At 39.5% G+C, this 15,541-nt stretch overlaps 1 protein-coding gene across 10 annotated transcripts in view; it reads right to left on the bottom strand.

The window, feature by feature from the left end:
- The window catches only part of LOC131689131 (uncharacterized), a 194,167-nt gene that overhangs the window by 157,560 nt on the left and 21,066 nt on the right, over window positions 1–15,541 (bottom strand). For 4 of the 10 annotated variants that reach the window (XM_058973993.1, XM_058974029.1, XM_058974056.1 and 1 more), the window contains exon 2: window positions 11,903–12,526. The gene's annotated coding sequence lies outside the window, so the exon portion shown is untranslated. Of the gene's footprint in view, window positions 1–11,902; window positions 12,527–12,645; window positions 13,015–15,541 lie in introns of all 10 variants that reach the window. The other 6 variants (XM_058974020.1, XM_058974045.1, XM_058974074.1 and 3 more) reach the window with 3 other exon arrangements.

Genomic DNA, 15,541 nt, shown 5'->3' with positions numbered 1-15,541 from the left:
AAATACGAGAACTTAGTGGTGCTTTATCTGAAAAATCTTTCCAGTTTACCTTGGTTTGGATCCCTTCTCATTGCTCCATCCCGGGCAGTGAGAAGGCTGACTCTTTAGCTAAGGTAGGTGCTTTAGAAGGTCATATTTTTGAAAGGTCAATTCGCTTCAACGAGTTTTTTAATATTGCTCACTGGAAAGGTGGCAAACTACATGGAGCAATGGAGAGCTTGGATAATCCCGAAGGTGTTGACGAAATCTGGGTTCAATGGGAATGTGAGCCATCCGTGTAATTTCCCGACTAATGGCAAATCACTAAAGCGCTGGACGCGCATCTCCAATGTATTGTGCTCGTCGACAGTAATATCAGCGCTTGTGGCGACAGCTACCACAATATCGAGTACATTGTCTGGGCGTGCACCGAGTATAGCTCTGCCAGGTCTCAACTAATTGATTCCCTCCGAGCCCGAGGAAGACCATTCTAGCATGTTCTGGCACGTCGTGATGTCGCCTATATGCTCCTTATCCACTTGCTCTTGAAGTCTTTTGATGTCCAGGTTTAGATATATTTTCTCTTTCCGTCCGTCTGCGGCAGATGCCGTTGCCAAACCTTCACTAACAGCGAAACCTTTCGCCCTCCTACGTGAATGTTCGGAAACCTAACACTGTATAACTGGAAGTGTGAATCGGGCCGCTGACTGGAAACCTGGCCAAAAATGATTCCAAGAAGGACAAGCCGGCGTTCCGGCTCGATGTATCCTGGCAGTGTTCTCCCGTTTGCCATCGGACAGCAAGCTTGAGTTCGTCTTTTCTTCCCTGTCGTCGTTGTCTGCTCTAACTCTCTCTTTCATTTGCCTTTGCTAGTCTTAATTTCTGAACCTATTGTTTTTTTTGCTAAAAGTGCCGATCTATATGTCTAATCGTAAAACATCTCTTCAATCTTCAACCATGCTATTCTGGAATGACTTGTATATCGACATGTATTGCTAGTTTTTCCTAGTAAATATTCTCCTAGTTTTAAGAAATTCAAAATGCAAAAACGAAAAAAAAAAACAAATTGGCACCGGAACGCATTCGTGCCTATCAACTAGATTAACTGATCAAAAAAAAATGTATGGGAATAATAAAAAATGAAATGCGAAAAAAGGGAAGACGATTTCATTTCATATAAGAGTAAGAAAAAATGAACAGAATATAAACCATGAAGAAAAAAATGAAGGAATTAAAAAAAAGCAAATAGTTAAAAATAAAAAAAAGTACAATAATTGAATTGGAAAATGAAAACAACTAAAAATTTAACCAAGGAATGAACATGAAAAGGAGAAATGCATCAAGCAGAAGAGATTTAATTACGAATAGAAAAGAATGACAGAAACATATTCAATAATCCAAAAGCCAAGAAAAAAAAATTAGGCAGGCTGAAATAATAAAAAGGGATAAAAGAGAATGATGGAGAAAACAAAATAATAAACTGTCAAAAAGAAAAAATAAGCTTGAAAAACGAAAAGAGAACAATTAGGGTTGAATGTATATCAATAAACAAGAAAAAACGTTAAGAATGAAATTGGAAAGATAAAGAACGATAAAAGAAAATACGAGGATCGAAGAAATGTCTAAAATCAAATGGAAAACAAAGAAAAATAAATAAAAAGGACAAAAAACGTAAGAATTCCATGGAACAATTTTCGATTGTCGAATTGAATCAGCGCCACATTTCTCATATGTTGAAACTGAATAAGTAATTTTCAATGGACATTTTACCTGTCGAAAAGCGCTCCCCTCCCGCGCAGCGGGCAAATTCTAGATGTTTAGAAATGAACGAGCAGTTGTTAATTGTTCTTTTTTTTTTGCTTTAAACGTGACCAGTGTCGTTCCAGCCACCAAACAGACGTATTCCGAGCTCGTGGGTTTCTTGCATATAAATTATCAAAAAGAAAACACATTCTAATGTCAATTATCATAGATTTTCGTAGATAGATTTTTCCAACTTGGCCTAGCAAACAGACCCTTTAGGACTCGGACACAGGAATTTTCTTAATTTAAAAAAAATCATTTTTGTTCTTAACATTTATTATTGAACAAATTATTTTAAAAACATCATAATGGTATTAGTCAAATTCAAACATTTTTGATTTGAATATTTAAGGTCTCAAAAAATAATTCAACTTTATTTGAGCTTTTAAGTTTCCTGAAAATCCCCTGAGATTTGCTTACTATTATTAAAAATTTAAAAATCAAATCCATAACACTTTTTTTCGAAGCTAATTGAAAAATTTTCAATAAACGAGAAACAGAATTATCAAAAATAATTTACAACATTTCTAGAGAATGAAACGTACTGCAGGGCTGGTTTCGAGCACACTCCTGAACAAGAATTTTATACTCAGTTCGATGAGTGAAATGTTCCGGAGCACTGCAAAAAGGAAAAAGAGGTCGAATTTCCCGAAAAAAAAGTCCTCGTTTGGCAAGCAATCTCTAGCTGCGGATTAAAAAAAGATACTTTTCGTTTTTCGTAATTTCTGATACCATGAGCCAGGTTGCTGGGGGACCTTTTTCGAAACAGCGTAAGACTATTCTGGCCCGACTTAGCAAGCCATCACCGTTCAAAATCGACCAAACAGTTGTGCAGGGACGGACAATAGCGTCACTGGGGTTCGCGAGGAGTGGTATTCGGCCAATGGACCGAAGCTTATGTTCATTGAGGAATACTGGTCGATTGCGAAGGGTAAACTTCCTGGGATGTCATCATGGTCCAGGGATAGCATAAGAGTTTGTACATTGGGTCGGAGTCCCAAGGGTTGCAGGTTCGAATCCTGCTTCTGGGGGGATTTTTATCACACAATTAATTGCTTTCGTTTAACTCATCATTTCGATCTGTTTTCCCTGATGAATACCACCAAAAAAGGCTAGATTGTGTATTCTGATTACTATGCAGGATTGATGTACACTACCAATCAGGTCTAGCTACCGGACTAACGTCTCGATAATGTGTATGGAGAAAATCCATGTATCCACATTTTCGTCACTAGGTGGCACTTCAGGTATAATAATGTGCATTATAATGTAGAAATACTATTTTTATATTGTTTGGGATAACTCAGAAAACTTTATAAATTTCTCTGATTGGTAACATTCCGTTCGTAAAGAAGAGGGATAATATTTAAGCCTTTTCGAAATTGGAATCTAGTTCAACTTTGAGAAAACTTAATTAATTGTTTAATTAGATAAAGCCTTCAATCCCACAACATATTACATTCTGATAAGGTGCTTTCAACCCGAAATTAAGTTGACGCATAAATCGTCATATTGTAATCTGAACTTCGTACGTTACAAGCGTGCTTTGACCACAAGTCCAGTTCCTTATTTTAGAAAGAAAATAAACACGCGAACGCAGTTGTTTGTACTAGAACAGAGGTCATATATTTTATGCGCATGCATTAGATACAAGGTAAAATAATATTTCGATGATGTCAACCATAAAGTGCTGTTCAGCGACTAAGCGATTATTATTGAACGATTCATCCGAAGGCATAAAAATTTCCCCTGAAACATCACTCTTAGTCTTCAAAGAGTATAAGCTAAATTTTTAATCACGTCAGTAATCCAAAATGTAACTCGACTGAGATGAGTGCGCGGTTCGTCTCACTCCATCCGTGCAAAGATTAATTCAAGGCTTTTCACAGTTTACTTCTCCTGAGAGACCGCAAAACCCACAATGTCATTAAATTAAGATTCGTGAAAAAGCAATTACATTTCTTTGACAAAATCTACCCCCTCCCTTTTCTTCCATCAGGATCCCCCCCCCCCCTAACTGCCTCCGGACGCGGCACAAGTTGCACAGGTTTACCACGGGCACTCTCTTCTGGCGGCGACGATGCGTGCGCGAAAATGGCATTTATTAAAATGCAAATCCCAAAGCGAAAATAATCTCCCAGGATAAACAAGATATTTATTCCAAGCGAGTACAGGGTAGCGGAAAAATATCTAGACGCGCTCGAGCACGCTGTTTAACCGCCATTAAAATACGTCCTAATTTGCTTTGAGTTCTTTTTTTTCTTGCTGGCCTCACCCTGCCTTCGTTTGCAATGTGTTTTATGTACACGGTAAAATTTTTCCCCCTCTTCACAGATCCAGCAGACGTTGGACGGCATAAGCTCTAGCGTCTCGGACAGCACCGCGACGAGAAAAAAGTCCCACTAATCTATGCTGTGGGTAGCGAGTTTAAAAAGCAAGCGCCGAAGCAATGAAAGCGCAAACAAATCTGTCCGTCTTTTGCTTTTTATTGTACACCGTCGTAGTACACGACACGGCGACGCGATGTTATTAACATTTACCTCGGACGTTGCTTCTAGTACTGCACGACCGACGACCAGCCTGCTGCGATTTGGCTTGGGTAAACTGTGCTTTTTTCTGTTCGAGAAAACCATCTCGCTTGTTCCTGCTCCTGCTAGGGTTGCTGCGGTTTTGTTGTCCACGGGGACTGGATAAGGCCGAGGAATGAATGAAAAAGAATTGCATAGAATAAAGGTTGGACGCTGCTGCTGCTGCAGGGCGATCAAAATGAGAATGTACACCTTTTGCTTCCTGTTTTGCTTAGCGCGACAGAACAGGTAAATTTACGGATAATGGTTCCGTTGCAATGGTTACCATATTCCCTGCCAGTTTGCTGAGCTACAAACTACCTTTTGTTGGCAATGGAAGCTGGGGGGAAGGTGTCGTGGTAATTCCACCGAAGCAGATGTGAAATGATCATGAAACAGAGCGGTTTTTGAGGTTAAGGGAAAATTGAGAAGTAATTTCTCGTTCGTCTTTCTTGGAACTGGTTCCTGGTTCCTGTTCAGGCGAGGCGGCGGCGGCGGTGGCAAATTGCTCCACCTACCGATACCTCGACCGCAATGTTCTAGCGACGGACGGACATGGCTTGCGGTAAACATTGCCCGCCTCGACGCGCACCTGGTGACAGATTACTTTTCGCTTGATTGCTAGCAGTTCCAATGTTCGTTCAATTTTTCCTCTCATCAACCAGAGTAAACGAGGTGGTTTGCGGTTGGATTAGTATTTTTTTCTCTCGCGGTAACATGGGAATGGACGGGGACAGGGACTGTTTTTCTTTCCGCTGTTATATTCCGCCTGGAACCAAATAGAACAATTTAAGTAACATTTGGTTGAAGTCCTAGTTTACCGTTTGCTCAAATTTGCTGGAGATGGCTGTAGGTTTCACTCAAGGAGACCACATAGGCCAACTGATATTTGGTTTATTCAATAACAATCTGTAAAAGCACCATGTCTGGGAAAAATCATTATGGTGGTGATCAGTAAACTTCGAAATTGTTCATTGGAGTTTTTGCCTTTCTCAATAGAAAGGTATTGCAATTGCTCTGAAAACCGACTTTTTAACGGAGGCCCGGAGGGCCGAGTGACATATACCATTCGATTCAGTTCGTCGAGTTCGGTAAATGTCTGTGTGTGTATGTATGTGTGTGTATGTATGTGTGTGTATGTGCGTCTGTGTGTGTGTACGCGAACACAATCTCACTCACTTTTCTCAGAGATGGATGAACCGATTTTTACAAACTTAGTCCCAAATGAAAGGTGCAACGTTCCCATAGGCTGCTATTGAATTTCTAATGGATCCGACTTCCGGTTCCGGAATTACAGGGTGATGAGTACGATCACGCAGAAAATGTCGATTTTAAGAAATTCTGCAATGAATGTATAATGGTGAAAATTTTTCCAAAATGTGACCACGACTGCTTCGATTTGTAGTACTAGGTCATTAACAGCCATTCAAAGTCTCTTTGGTCACATTGGCCACCATCATCGGTTCCGGAAGCCCCGGCGGAAGTATCCAAATTCAGACTAACAGTCACATCGGTTTCTCGGAGGTGGCTAGACCGAATCAACCAAACTTAGTCTCAAATGAAAGATGTTGCGTCCTCGTAAATGGTTATTAAATTTTATCCCCAACCGACTTCCGGTTCCGGAGTTACGGGTTGTGGCGTGCGATCACATAGCAAATTGTGATTCAAACCGATACTCCGATGGAAGCAAAAAAGGTAAAAATTTCGCTAAAATGTCTCTCAAATTACTTAACTTTGCAGTTCTAGGTCACCGATGGCCAAACAAACTTTCGTTGACTACATTGACCACCATAGACGGTTCCGGAAGTGCCCGGGAAAAGCGGCCATCTTTCAAAATTTACGAACTCACATCAGTTTCCCGAAATGGTTGGGCCGATTTTCACAAACTTAGTCCCAAATGATAGCTATAACATCCCCATAGATGTATATAAAATTTCGCACGGATCGCTTATATGGGTCCGGAAATATAGACTAAATCGTTCGGTCACATATGAAATTCCCATATAAGTCGGAACTCTAATTTTTTTCAAAAAATTTCAGAAATCGAATTCGTATTTTTGATGCCAAACATCTTTAAAATGCATGAAACGTCGAGAGTTTATGTTATCTCGAAAAAAATTTATTTATGAAAATCGACTTTTTGGGACTTTGCCGATTTCGCACCTTTTTTCAGTTCAATATTACCGTGGCTGTTTTTTCTTTTACAAAATTTTAGAACTCGAATAATGATTTATTTTCCTGTATATGGTTGTCATGTGATGTATAATAATAAAATGTAATATATGCATTTAAAAGTTTTTAATGAATATAAACAACGCACACATTCTCGTGATTCATGATTGAGAAAGGCACAATTGCACCGCTAGGTGGATTAAAATAGGTTTTTTTCATGTTACGCTGGTCTAATTTAAAAATGTAAGGAAATTCGTATGTTTTCAGATATGTACCAATTTGATTTATTTATCATTTATCAAGTTATCAACTGTAGTCCTAAACATGACTACAAAACAATCGTCAGGATCTAATACTAATTTTCTCTTTTTCCCATCTGTTTTTGACCTAATTTAACACAATTGAACCCTAGTTCACTTTACTAGTTACTGGATACAGATAAAGATACGGTATACGGATACGGACCGACCGATGATCGCACAAACTAAAATTCTAACTCAGACTACGAAATGTACATATCACGACCAAATCATTACCGATCAATGAGTTAAAGCAAACAAGAACATCCACTGAGCGGATAATTTAAGCAAACGCAGCAAATTATTAGTCATCGACTAAAAAAATCATCACCTACTCATCAAGGTACCGGAGTTACGAGTTGTAGAGTACGGCCACAGAAACTTGGAATATGATTTGGTATCACCGTGATATAAAATGATACACAACTTATTAAAATAGGTGCAAAATGACTTGAATTCGCAGTTCTAATGATCAACCGAAGTCACTTTGAAGGAAATAAAATTACAGAAATCCAATTTGAATATTTTATGCCAAATAGTTTTAAAATGCGTGAAACGACGAGATTAGCTGTTTCTTCAAAAGAGAGGTTTTTTTTTGACTTCTCTGATATTATGATAAATTTTAAATCGAAGTGCTTTTAACCAAAATTTCTTTAAATGTAATAGTTTTCTAAGATATTTTGAATTTTGTTTCACCAAAAACAATGAATCCTTAAGGAGGTCCTCCACTTCCCAGACCCAAATTACAAACCCTGTTAAAAACGTGAAAACATACTTATAAAAGCAAACAGGGCAAAAAGTGAAAAAATCATCAGTTTTACTTAGATTCGGATTCATTAATTCGTACCGCACCGTTGTGGAGACTTTGCTATTAGGTTACATATACAGTAGCAATACAACAAAGCGTCCAATATCCTAAACCGCTTTCAATTTTTTGTTCATACGCTACGCCCACACGAGGAACTTAAAGCTACAAACAATTGTAACATGTTGGCCGTTCCCTATGGTTTTCAATTGATGCCCTCGTAAGTTATGTGATGAAACAGTTGTGGAGCGACTAAAATGTTGCGACTAGTAGGCTCTCTAATTTAGTAATTTGGAATTACCGTTCGATATTTTTTTCTCTTCGGTGTGTGGAATACAAGAGAAGAAAAATATTAGACCCAGGAGCGTCTCTTTCATTCTTTTCATACAATCAACACAACTGCTTTCAGAATTTAGCTCCGATGATCATTTCAGATTTCAATAGAAAAAAGTTGCTATCACTACTCGATGGCATGTAGATCATATTATTAGTCCACAAACACACACCGTAGCTGACCAAACATCGACAGGAATTGGATTATTTTCAGCAAATCAAAACAGGGAAACCTATTAGTAAGTCATTAACGAAAAGCAAGAGCCACTGTGATATAATGTGTTCTGAAGGAAAAGAAATTTAAAAAAAAAGGAGCTCACATTTTAAAATCAAAGTTTGTAACCCATGGACTAAAAAAATGTTCAACAGATAAGATTCCAATGAAATTGGCTGTCTTTCATTATGCTACCAAACCACGTAGAAAATGCTTATTGCTTCGAAACAGAAACCGAAGTGATTTTTTAGCATAATTGGACATAATTAAGGCCAGGCTAGGTGTTGGTTTTTTGGTTTGGGTGTATTATTCGGTATGTGGCTTGCTATCATCACAAAGTCGTGGTGCATGGTGTCGCGTATAGGTGCTCGTTGGTTGCCTCTTGCAGTAGAGGCGTACCGAATGCGGTGTGAACCTAACTGAACCGGCGTACGAATGTGGGGCGTAATTTGATGTTTGTCTTTATTACATAACTTGGAAAATTGAAATTCCAAATTTTGACATTTAGTGCTTTGCGTCAAACACTGTCGTAAGCTTTCTCAATGAACAGAAGAGCAACTCCAGTAGAATGGTCCTCTAAGTTATTTGCCTTTGCCATGCTAGTTACTTTAACAATCCCAAACTGCCCAAGAAAAAAGAATTCTCATTGATATAAAACATCATACCAGCTCTCATTGATTCATGTTCTATTCAATAGAATAAAGGCAATCAGTTATTCAGAGTTTAAGTTACATATTTTATGAATCGTGGTAACACAACAAATGGTAAATTTCATAATTATACATTATCATTATCTGGGCAGCCGGCTGCCCAGAGCAATTGTTACATGATGAAACTTATAGCACACTTACTTACAAATCCCCCCTTCCCGTGACACATTTTGATATGCAGAGGATTCCTCGGTTTTGGTGAACCCCTTAGTGACCCGATTATCGTCTTAGTGTAATATGGCTGACTGAATAGAATTTTCATCAAGAAATACATTATATATAATTCGGGAGAACAGCTCATGATATATAGCAAGATAATAAAAAGTTAGTTTTAGTTGCTAAAAGTTAGTAATAAATTCGTCTAATCGAGCTACTCAAATTTACCTCAAACCGAGAAGCCGAATACTGAAAAATCCGAAGGATAAGCCTGAGGTTTTCTTTCCTTTTCTCTATTAAACATTCGGGCTAATATCTCTTCAACCTAACGTTCATTCGGCCGAATGAGCATCAGCCTAATGGCCGGATATGAGGGCCCTTTTGACGCCGCTACCACTTCTTTGGACTCTAGCTACGAATAAGCCGGGCAAACGCAGCAAACACACTGCTGTAAAAATTGAAAATAACAGCTCATGTTTTAAAGAAGGAAAAAATACCATTGATTTTTTGCAGACGCTTACTAAACTCTGAGTACTACAATATGGTACAAAATCTGCTACTGCTACCAGGGGACGGGCATAGCGTAGTTGGTAAATCCATTGCCTTGTACGCAGCTCACCTGGGTTCGATTCCCAAAAGAGATTTCTCTAACCGGAAAAGAGTCGAATGGCCCTAAGGTTAAAACCTGTATAATCAAAATAAAAATATCTGCCATCTGGTCGCTAAAAATGGTCTTACTCTGGGTTACAATGAAGGCAAGATACAAGGGGCGAGTAGCTTAGAACACATGACATCAGCTTCGGTAACACGACTGTGAGTAGTCAATCCTCAGTAATGCATACTAATTTCACTTTTGATCATAATGTGTGGCACATTGAGGCACAATTCTGTTAAATCTTCTTTTTTTTGAAAAGTGTATGAGTGTACTTTGGCACATCGTGACACTTATTGCGACACAGGCTATTACGCCGTTTGTTTGCAAGCAAAACTCAGCAAAACTTGTTCTAAGCGATTTGACTCGTTCGGTCTAAAAACATACGCTCAAATGGCCAGATGCGTGTTATAGTGAATGACCTCAACCAGGCAAAACAGATTGCTTTCTGCGAGTAACGAAGAAATTTAGAGTATACGTTTCCGTTAACGTGGTGGAGATCAATGGGGTCATCGCCGAGTAGAGTCTGAAGTACGTAGACCTGGTAAAGTGCGGGGTTGGCTACTTCAAGGTCTCCTCACTTCAACCTGTGCAGATTCTGAAATGCAAGAAATTATGCTCGGAAAAAACGGCGGAGAATAATACTACAACTTATTCTCTTTCAGAACTACTTTGAAATTTTGTATGCAGATTTGGATTTTATTTTTGAGTCGAGAAATCCAGATGACCAAATAAATTTCACCGCAATGCCAATTTTCGTACTTAAAAAGGCAAATTTAAAGAAGCTCATCATCTCATTAACAAAGAAATATTTGCCGATAAAGAAATTTGATTAATATCGTGATTAAATTTCAATCAGCGCTTAAATACTCAAAATTTACATGAACATTTCTTTCTCTCTCAAAACTAAATGTTTACCTTATTAAGCTCTATGCAAGATAATGCGAATATAGTACAATTTTCCTTTATATTGCATAAATGTATAGAAAGAACAGCCCATGTCAAAAAGAAGGAAAATTTTCACAGAGTATTTAGCCAATCTCCTGTGCAACGATTTTCAATGTTTTGAAGGATTGTCGTGATGGCAAAAATCCGAAAAATAACAATAAACGTCACCCGCCAAAGCTAAGTGCCAGAACGAAGAAAAATATGCTATCAAGATCCAAAAACAATGGTCAATCAACACACAAATTGGCACGAAGACTTGGTGTTTCAAGCTGAATTGTACATTGTATTTCTAAGAAAAACAGCGTATTTTATCATTCACGTAAGCGTGCATCAAAATATTCAGCAAAAAAATCTCGAAAAAATACCAATTTGTTACCGTACACTTCACCGTAAACACTCTGCGAAAGGAAAATTCATAATTTTGAATGATGAATCTTACTTTACATTTTCACACCATGCATTATGCGTACGACAAGGGCTGTGTACCGCTCCAAACGAGCAGCAGTTGATTTCTCGAATCAAGCACAGGTTAAAAGACTTAACTTTTCCAAATTCACTGCGAAACTTTCGCACCCTCGCTCCAAGCGTCAACCTTCTACCGGAACGCACTCCACCATTGCCATCCCTATAGCTGCTCGCGATAATCGCATTAGTGGCGGCCAATCGTTCTCCACTTGCTTTAATGACCTCCCCCACGAATCGATTTACATGAAACGATTGAGATGAAGTGCAGTCACCGTATCCGGCATTGTATGTCGCACGCATCAAACTCAAATAATGAGCCGGTAAATCGATGAGATAATACAGTCATATAATTTACGAGGCTATCATTATCGCAAGCAACCAACCCACTCCTAGTTGGTTGGTTGGTTGGATACCTTCCGAACCGGAGGCGGATTATTTGACACAACCCGTCTCCTCCTCACCAAAATGAAATCCGTTTCCAGGTAGAGGAAAAAGTTCACAGAATTTCCACCGGGTTCGGGGTCGAATTTCGTGTGATTTCCCGTTAACAATCAGCTTCGAGTGGGATTGAATTAACCTGAAAAAATGGAAATTTTTTTCGCCCTTTAAGGATTAAATTTTCGATCAAAGTAACCATTTTTTCCGGTCATGAATTACCGCGCGTCTCCATTGAATCACTTCCAACGAGCGACCGTGCCTCTCCACTATTTTTAATTTTTTCAAAAAATGTGACAATTTGATTCCTATGATTTCATTTTCAAGTTTGCAAATTCAAACGACAAATACAGTAGTCACTCACCTTCGGAATGCCGCAAAAGCTGGGCGCGGGGAACGATGAAAATGTGAAAAAATACAGCTTAATCTTCGCACATTCTCAGTGACCGTGTTGCCGGCTGAGCCGAGCACGTTCTCTGGCTGACGAATTCCACTGTAGTAACCAAGCAACCGCTTGCTTCCTTGACACTTTAACAAACACACACGCACGAACGGTGAAAAAAAAACGAAAAACCAGCCGCCGCTGCGAGACAGTCCAAGCGCAACTGACAGCGCTGATGGATTTTCTATTTTAGTTATATAATCCAAACATTATTTTTTTCACTTTTCATTCCACTTTTCCCGCCGGCCAGCAGCAGCAGCAGTAGCTCGGCTGCCTAGAGGCTGGTCGTCAGGTCTTGACACATTTTCGGTTTTTTTTTCTCACTCTCTCTCGCTGTATGCTAAATAAAAACTTACACACGCTGGCTGTTTTTCACGTTTTCTCGGCTGACTTTTTCTTTTTACTTTCCTCTCCTCTCTCTCTGTTTTTTCGGCTTACCTCTTGGACTCCGACAGGGCTAAACTTTAATAGATATTTTTATTTGCAGTAATACTTTTCCACCACTTAGCGACGCGAACGCATTTTCCCGCGACATGTTCACACCACCTATCGGAAGGAAACCAACGAAAAAAAAAAGAAATCTCACTTAAAATCATAATCTTTTAACTTCTCGGCATCCCACTAATTCATTATCACCACCACTCGAGTCATCGCTAGACCCTTACTTGCGCCAGGAGATGCTCCTTTCGTTGCCACGGTTCTTTTCCACTTCTTCTATTGTGTTCCCAGGCCACTCGACACGCTAAAATCCGGTCGTTATCATCATCGTTTTTTTTTTCTTCTGTCGTTTATTCTACCACACCACGTAATCTTTGCACCACCCCCGTCCCCCTTTTCGACACCTCTATTCGAGCAATACCTTCATAGACGACACTCTTCCACAAAGAGTGCACCCTTGATGTTGCTCGCCGTTTTAGTTTGAAGCTGCCTGCCTGCCTGCCTGCCTGCTGGTTTCTATCTCTCTGTTTGGAGAGGGCCCTCCTTTTGACACACAGTCAACAATGCTTACGTTTGGATCAAAGGAGGCGTTGGCGCTGCATGCGAAAGGAAAGCCGCAAAAACAATTATATAACTTTTGTACGACATGTAAATCACTTCGCATATTCTCCTCTCATCCGGTTCGGTGTTGACGAAGGATCCTACCTACCTACCTACCTACCAACGGACCTACACTACCGACGTTGATTCAAGCGACAAGTTGGTGGGTGGTGGTGATGACGATGGAAATCGTCCATATGCTGATTCCACTCGAACCGTACAGTGTTAGTTCAGCAGAAGCGCTGGAACCGGGTAGAGCACACATGTACCCTATAGAAGAACCAGGAAAAGTCAGTGACTGACTAACTGCACTACCAGCGCTTTCTATACGCAAAAAAAGAACGCAATCCAACAAACGGCTGAGTTGGCCATGACTGCATGCACACCCAGCATGGTTGGATGATGCTTGGGTAGCTTCAGTTGTTTCAAACTGTCAAAAACTGGACCATACAAAGTTAGTCGAATTTCATCAAAGGAAAGTATGGAAATAGAACGAAACAGACGGTCGATCGAACGACCAACCGACCAACCGACCGATTGAGGCTGAGTAAGTGGTCGGGTGGAAAATATGATCTACCTCAATTCATTCGAACGTATGTACATATTGGAATCTGGGAAACACGCAGAGCACAGCTGCATATCTGTCGTTCGCTGTGGTGCGCCATTAAATGCCTACGGTTTGGGTTTGTTGTTGTTGTTGTTGTTTTTATTCGGTGTTTGGCATTTTCGCATTTTATGGCAACCATCATCGTGCAGCGCTTGCAGATTATAATGGCCATTTCGGTTGGCTAAGTGAAATTGAGGGGAGGTTGGATGGTCAATTATTTGGATGCGAAGGACGAAACGAATTCATTTAATTGGTTTATTCAATTATTCAAGGTTGTCTTTTGCAATGTTGAGAATCGCAGGAATAAGATGTGTTGATGGTCAACAAACATGTGGCCATTAAAATTAATGCTTCATCGTAGTCTCATCAGTATATGGCAGTCGACTTGACCACTACGTAGATATTGATTCCAATCGCAATGCTAACCCAATTAACGAAGACGGAACAAGTCGTCGATGAAGCGTACTAAACGGTGCAACTCCACAGCATAAGCGTGAACTTGTTTACAAGCAATAACAACTAGTGGCCTTGATAAATAATGTGAACAAAACAGATCCCATATTGCTTCCTTGTGGGACCCCTAGTTTTTTGCGTAAAAGTTATGAAACGTGAGATTTATGGCTCCAAAACCATGCAGTGCAGAAAGATGCAAACCAAAATGCACGAACAGGCCTTTTTTAACTGTCTAAACTATGCGCAATAAAGCTAAGAAGGTTTGGTGCGTGGCACTCTAGAACTCTATGAATAGGGTAAGCTTACTTTATCATGTTTTTTACCTGTTGCATACACCTTTAGTCTTACAAGCTCAAGTTCTTCAACAAAATTCTTCACTATGAGCATTCCTAAAACTTTGTCGAAGACATCAACTTTCTGTCTCGTCGGTATAAAAAGTTAATTTTTTTAGTTCGATCATAGTAAGCCATGCCTAATTTCAATTGTTATCAGATTATGGGGAATATTCATACGAACAATTTCTTTCAAAGACACCCTGTGAATATATTCGATGGTTTGGCCTCCGGTGAATTACGTTCACGTTTTTGACGTTTCCGACCACTGTGCAGAGGTGACTCCACCATCTGGACCCTAGATATCGGCCCATCAACACATGGATCGGGGCCAACAGCTTTGGTTTCCTTCCGAAGGAAGACGTGATTACAAGTTTTACACCTCAGAAAATTTCAACGCTCTCGGCTAGGATTGAACCTAGACCAACTGGGGTGAGTGGCGAACATGTTTACCACCGACGCCGTCGATTTGTTTTCGTTAAATTGTGCTTTCGGAAGAATTCTCACGGTAAAGATGGACAAGTTTGTCTATGCTAGGAGACATGCTGTGAGCTCGAGTGATTCGTAGTTATGCTGCCTAAGCTCGACCCTCATTAGCAGAAGACAAAAGATAAGCCCGTAGGATATTAAGCTTGTTCTAATGACCCTACCACTTCTAGTTTTCCGATCTGTATACTTCACATCCTTGCTCTTACTTCAGTACTATGGCTCTAATTTTCATAACTTTCCCTTCCCAGTAATCTCTAGCTAATTGAATGCCGTTAAAGTGTAAAAAAAGAAAATGTGACTAACATAGTCGAAATAAAAAAAAAGAAGGAAAAAAGAAAGAATTGTAGTACACGAGATGCATTATCTTTTAGCAAGAACATTTTTGTTTCACATTGTATCGTAAAGAGGGCGCCAACACTAACTTCCCAACCGTCAGAGATAGAGCATTGATAGAATTATTGCACAATTTCTGCTCTATAACTTTATAGAAAATACCTGATTGATATCTCTTTTTTTCATAAATTAGTAGTAGACGACTTATAGCATGTTCTAAACACATCATTCAATTAAATCGAACCCAAGTTTGTTGGAATCGACTACTGATACACCACCATCTACTGTTAGGCCCCGTGCAAAACATTC

The sequence above is a fragment of the Topomyia yanbarensis genome, chromosome 1, assembly GCF_030247195.1.
Source record: "Topomyia yanbarensis strain Yona2022 chromosome 1, ASM3024719v1, whole genome shotgun sequence".
Classification (NCBI taxonomy): domain Eukaryota; kingdom Metazoa; phylum Arthropoda; class Insecta; order Diptera; family Culicidae; genus Topomyia; species Topomyia yanbarensis.
Note: the sequence above shows the minus strand (reverse complement) of the source record. Positions and strands in the feature narration are given on the sequence as shown.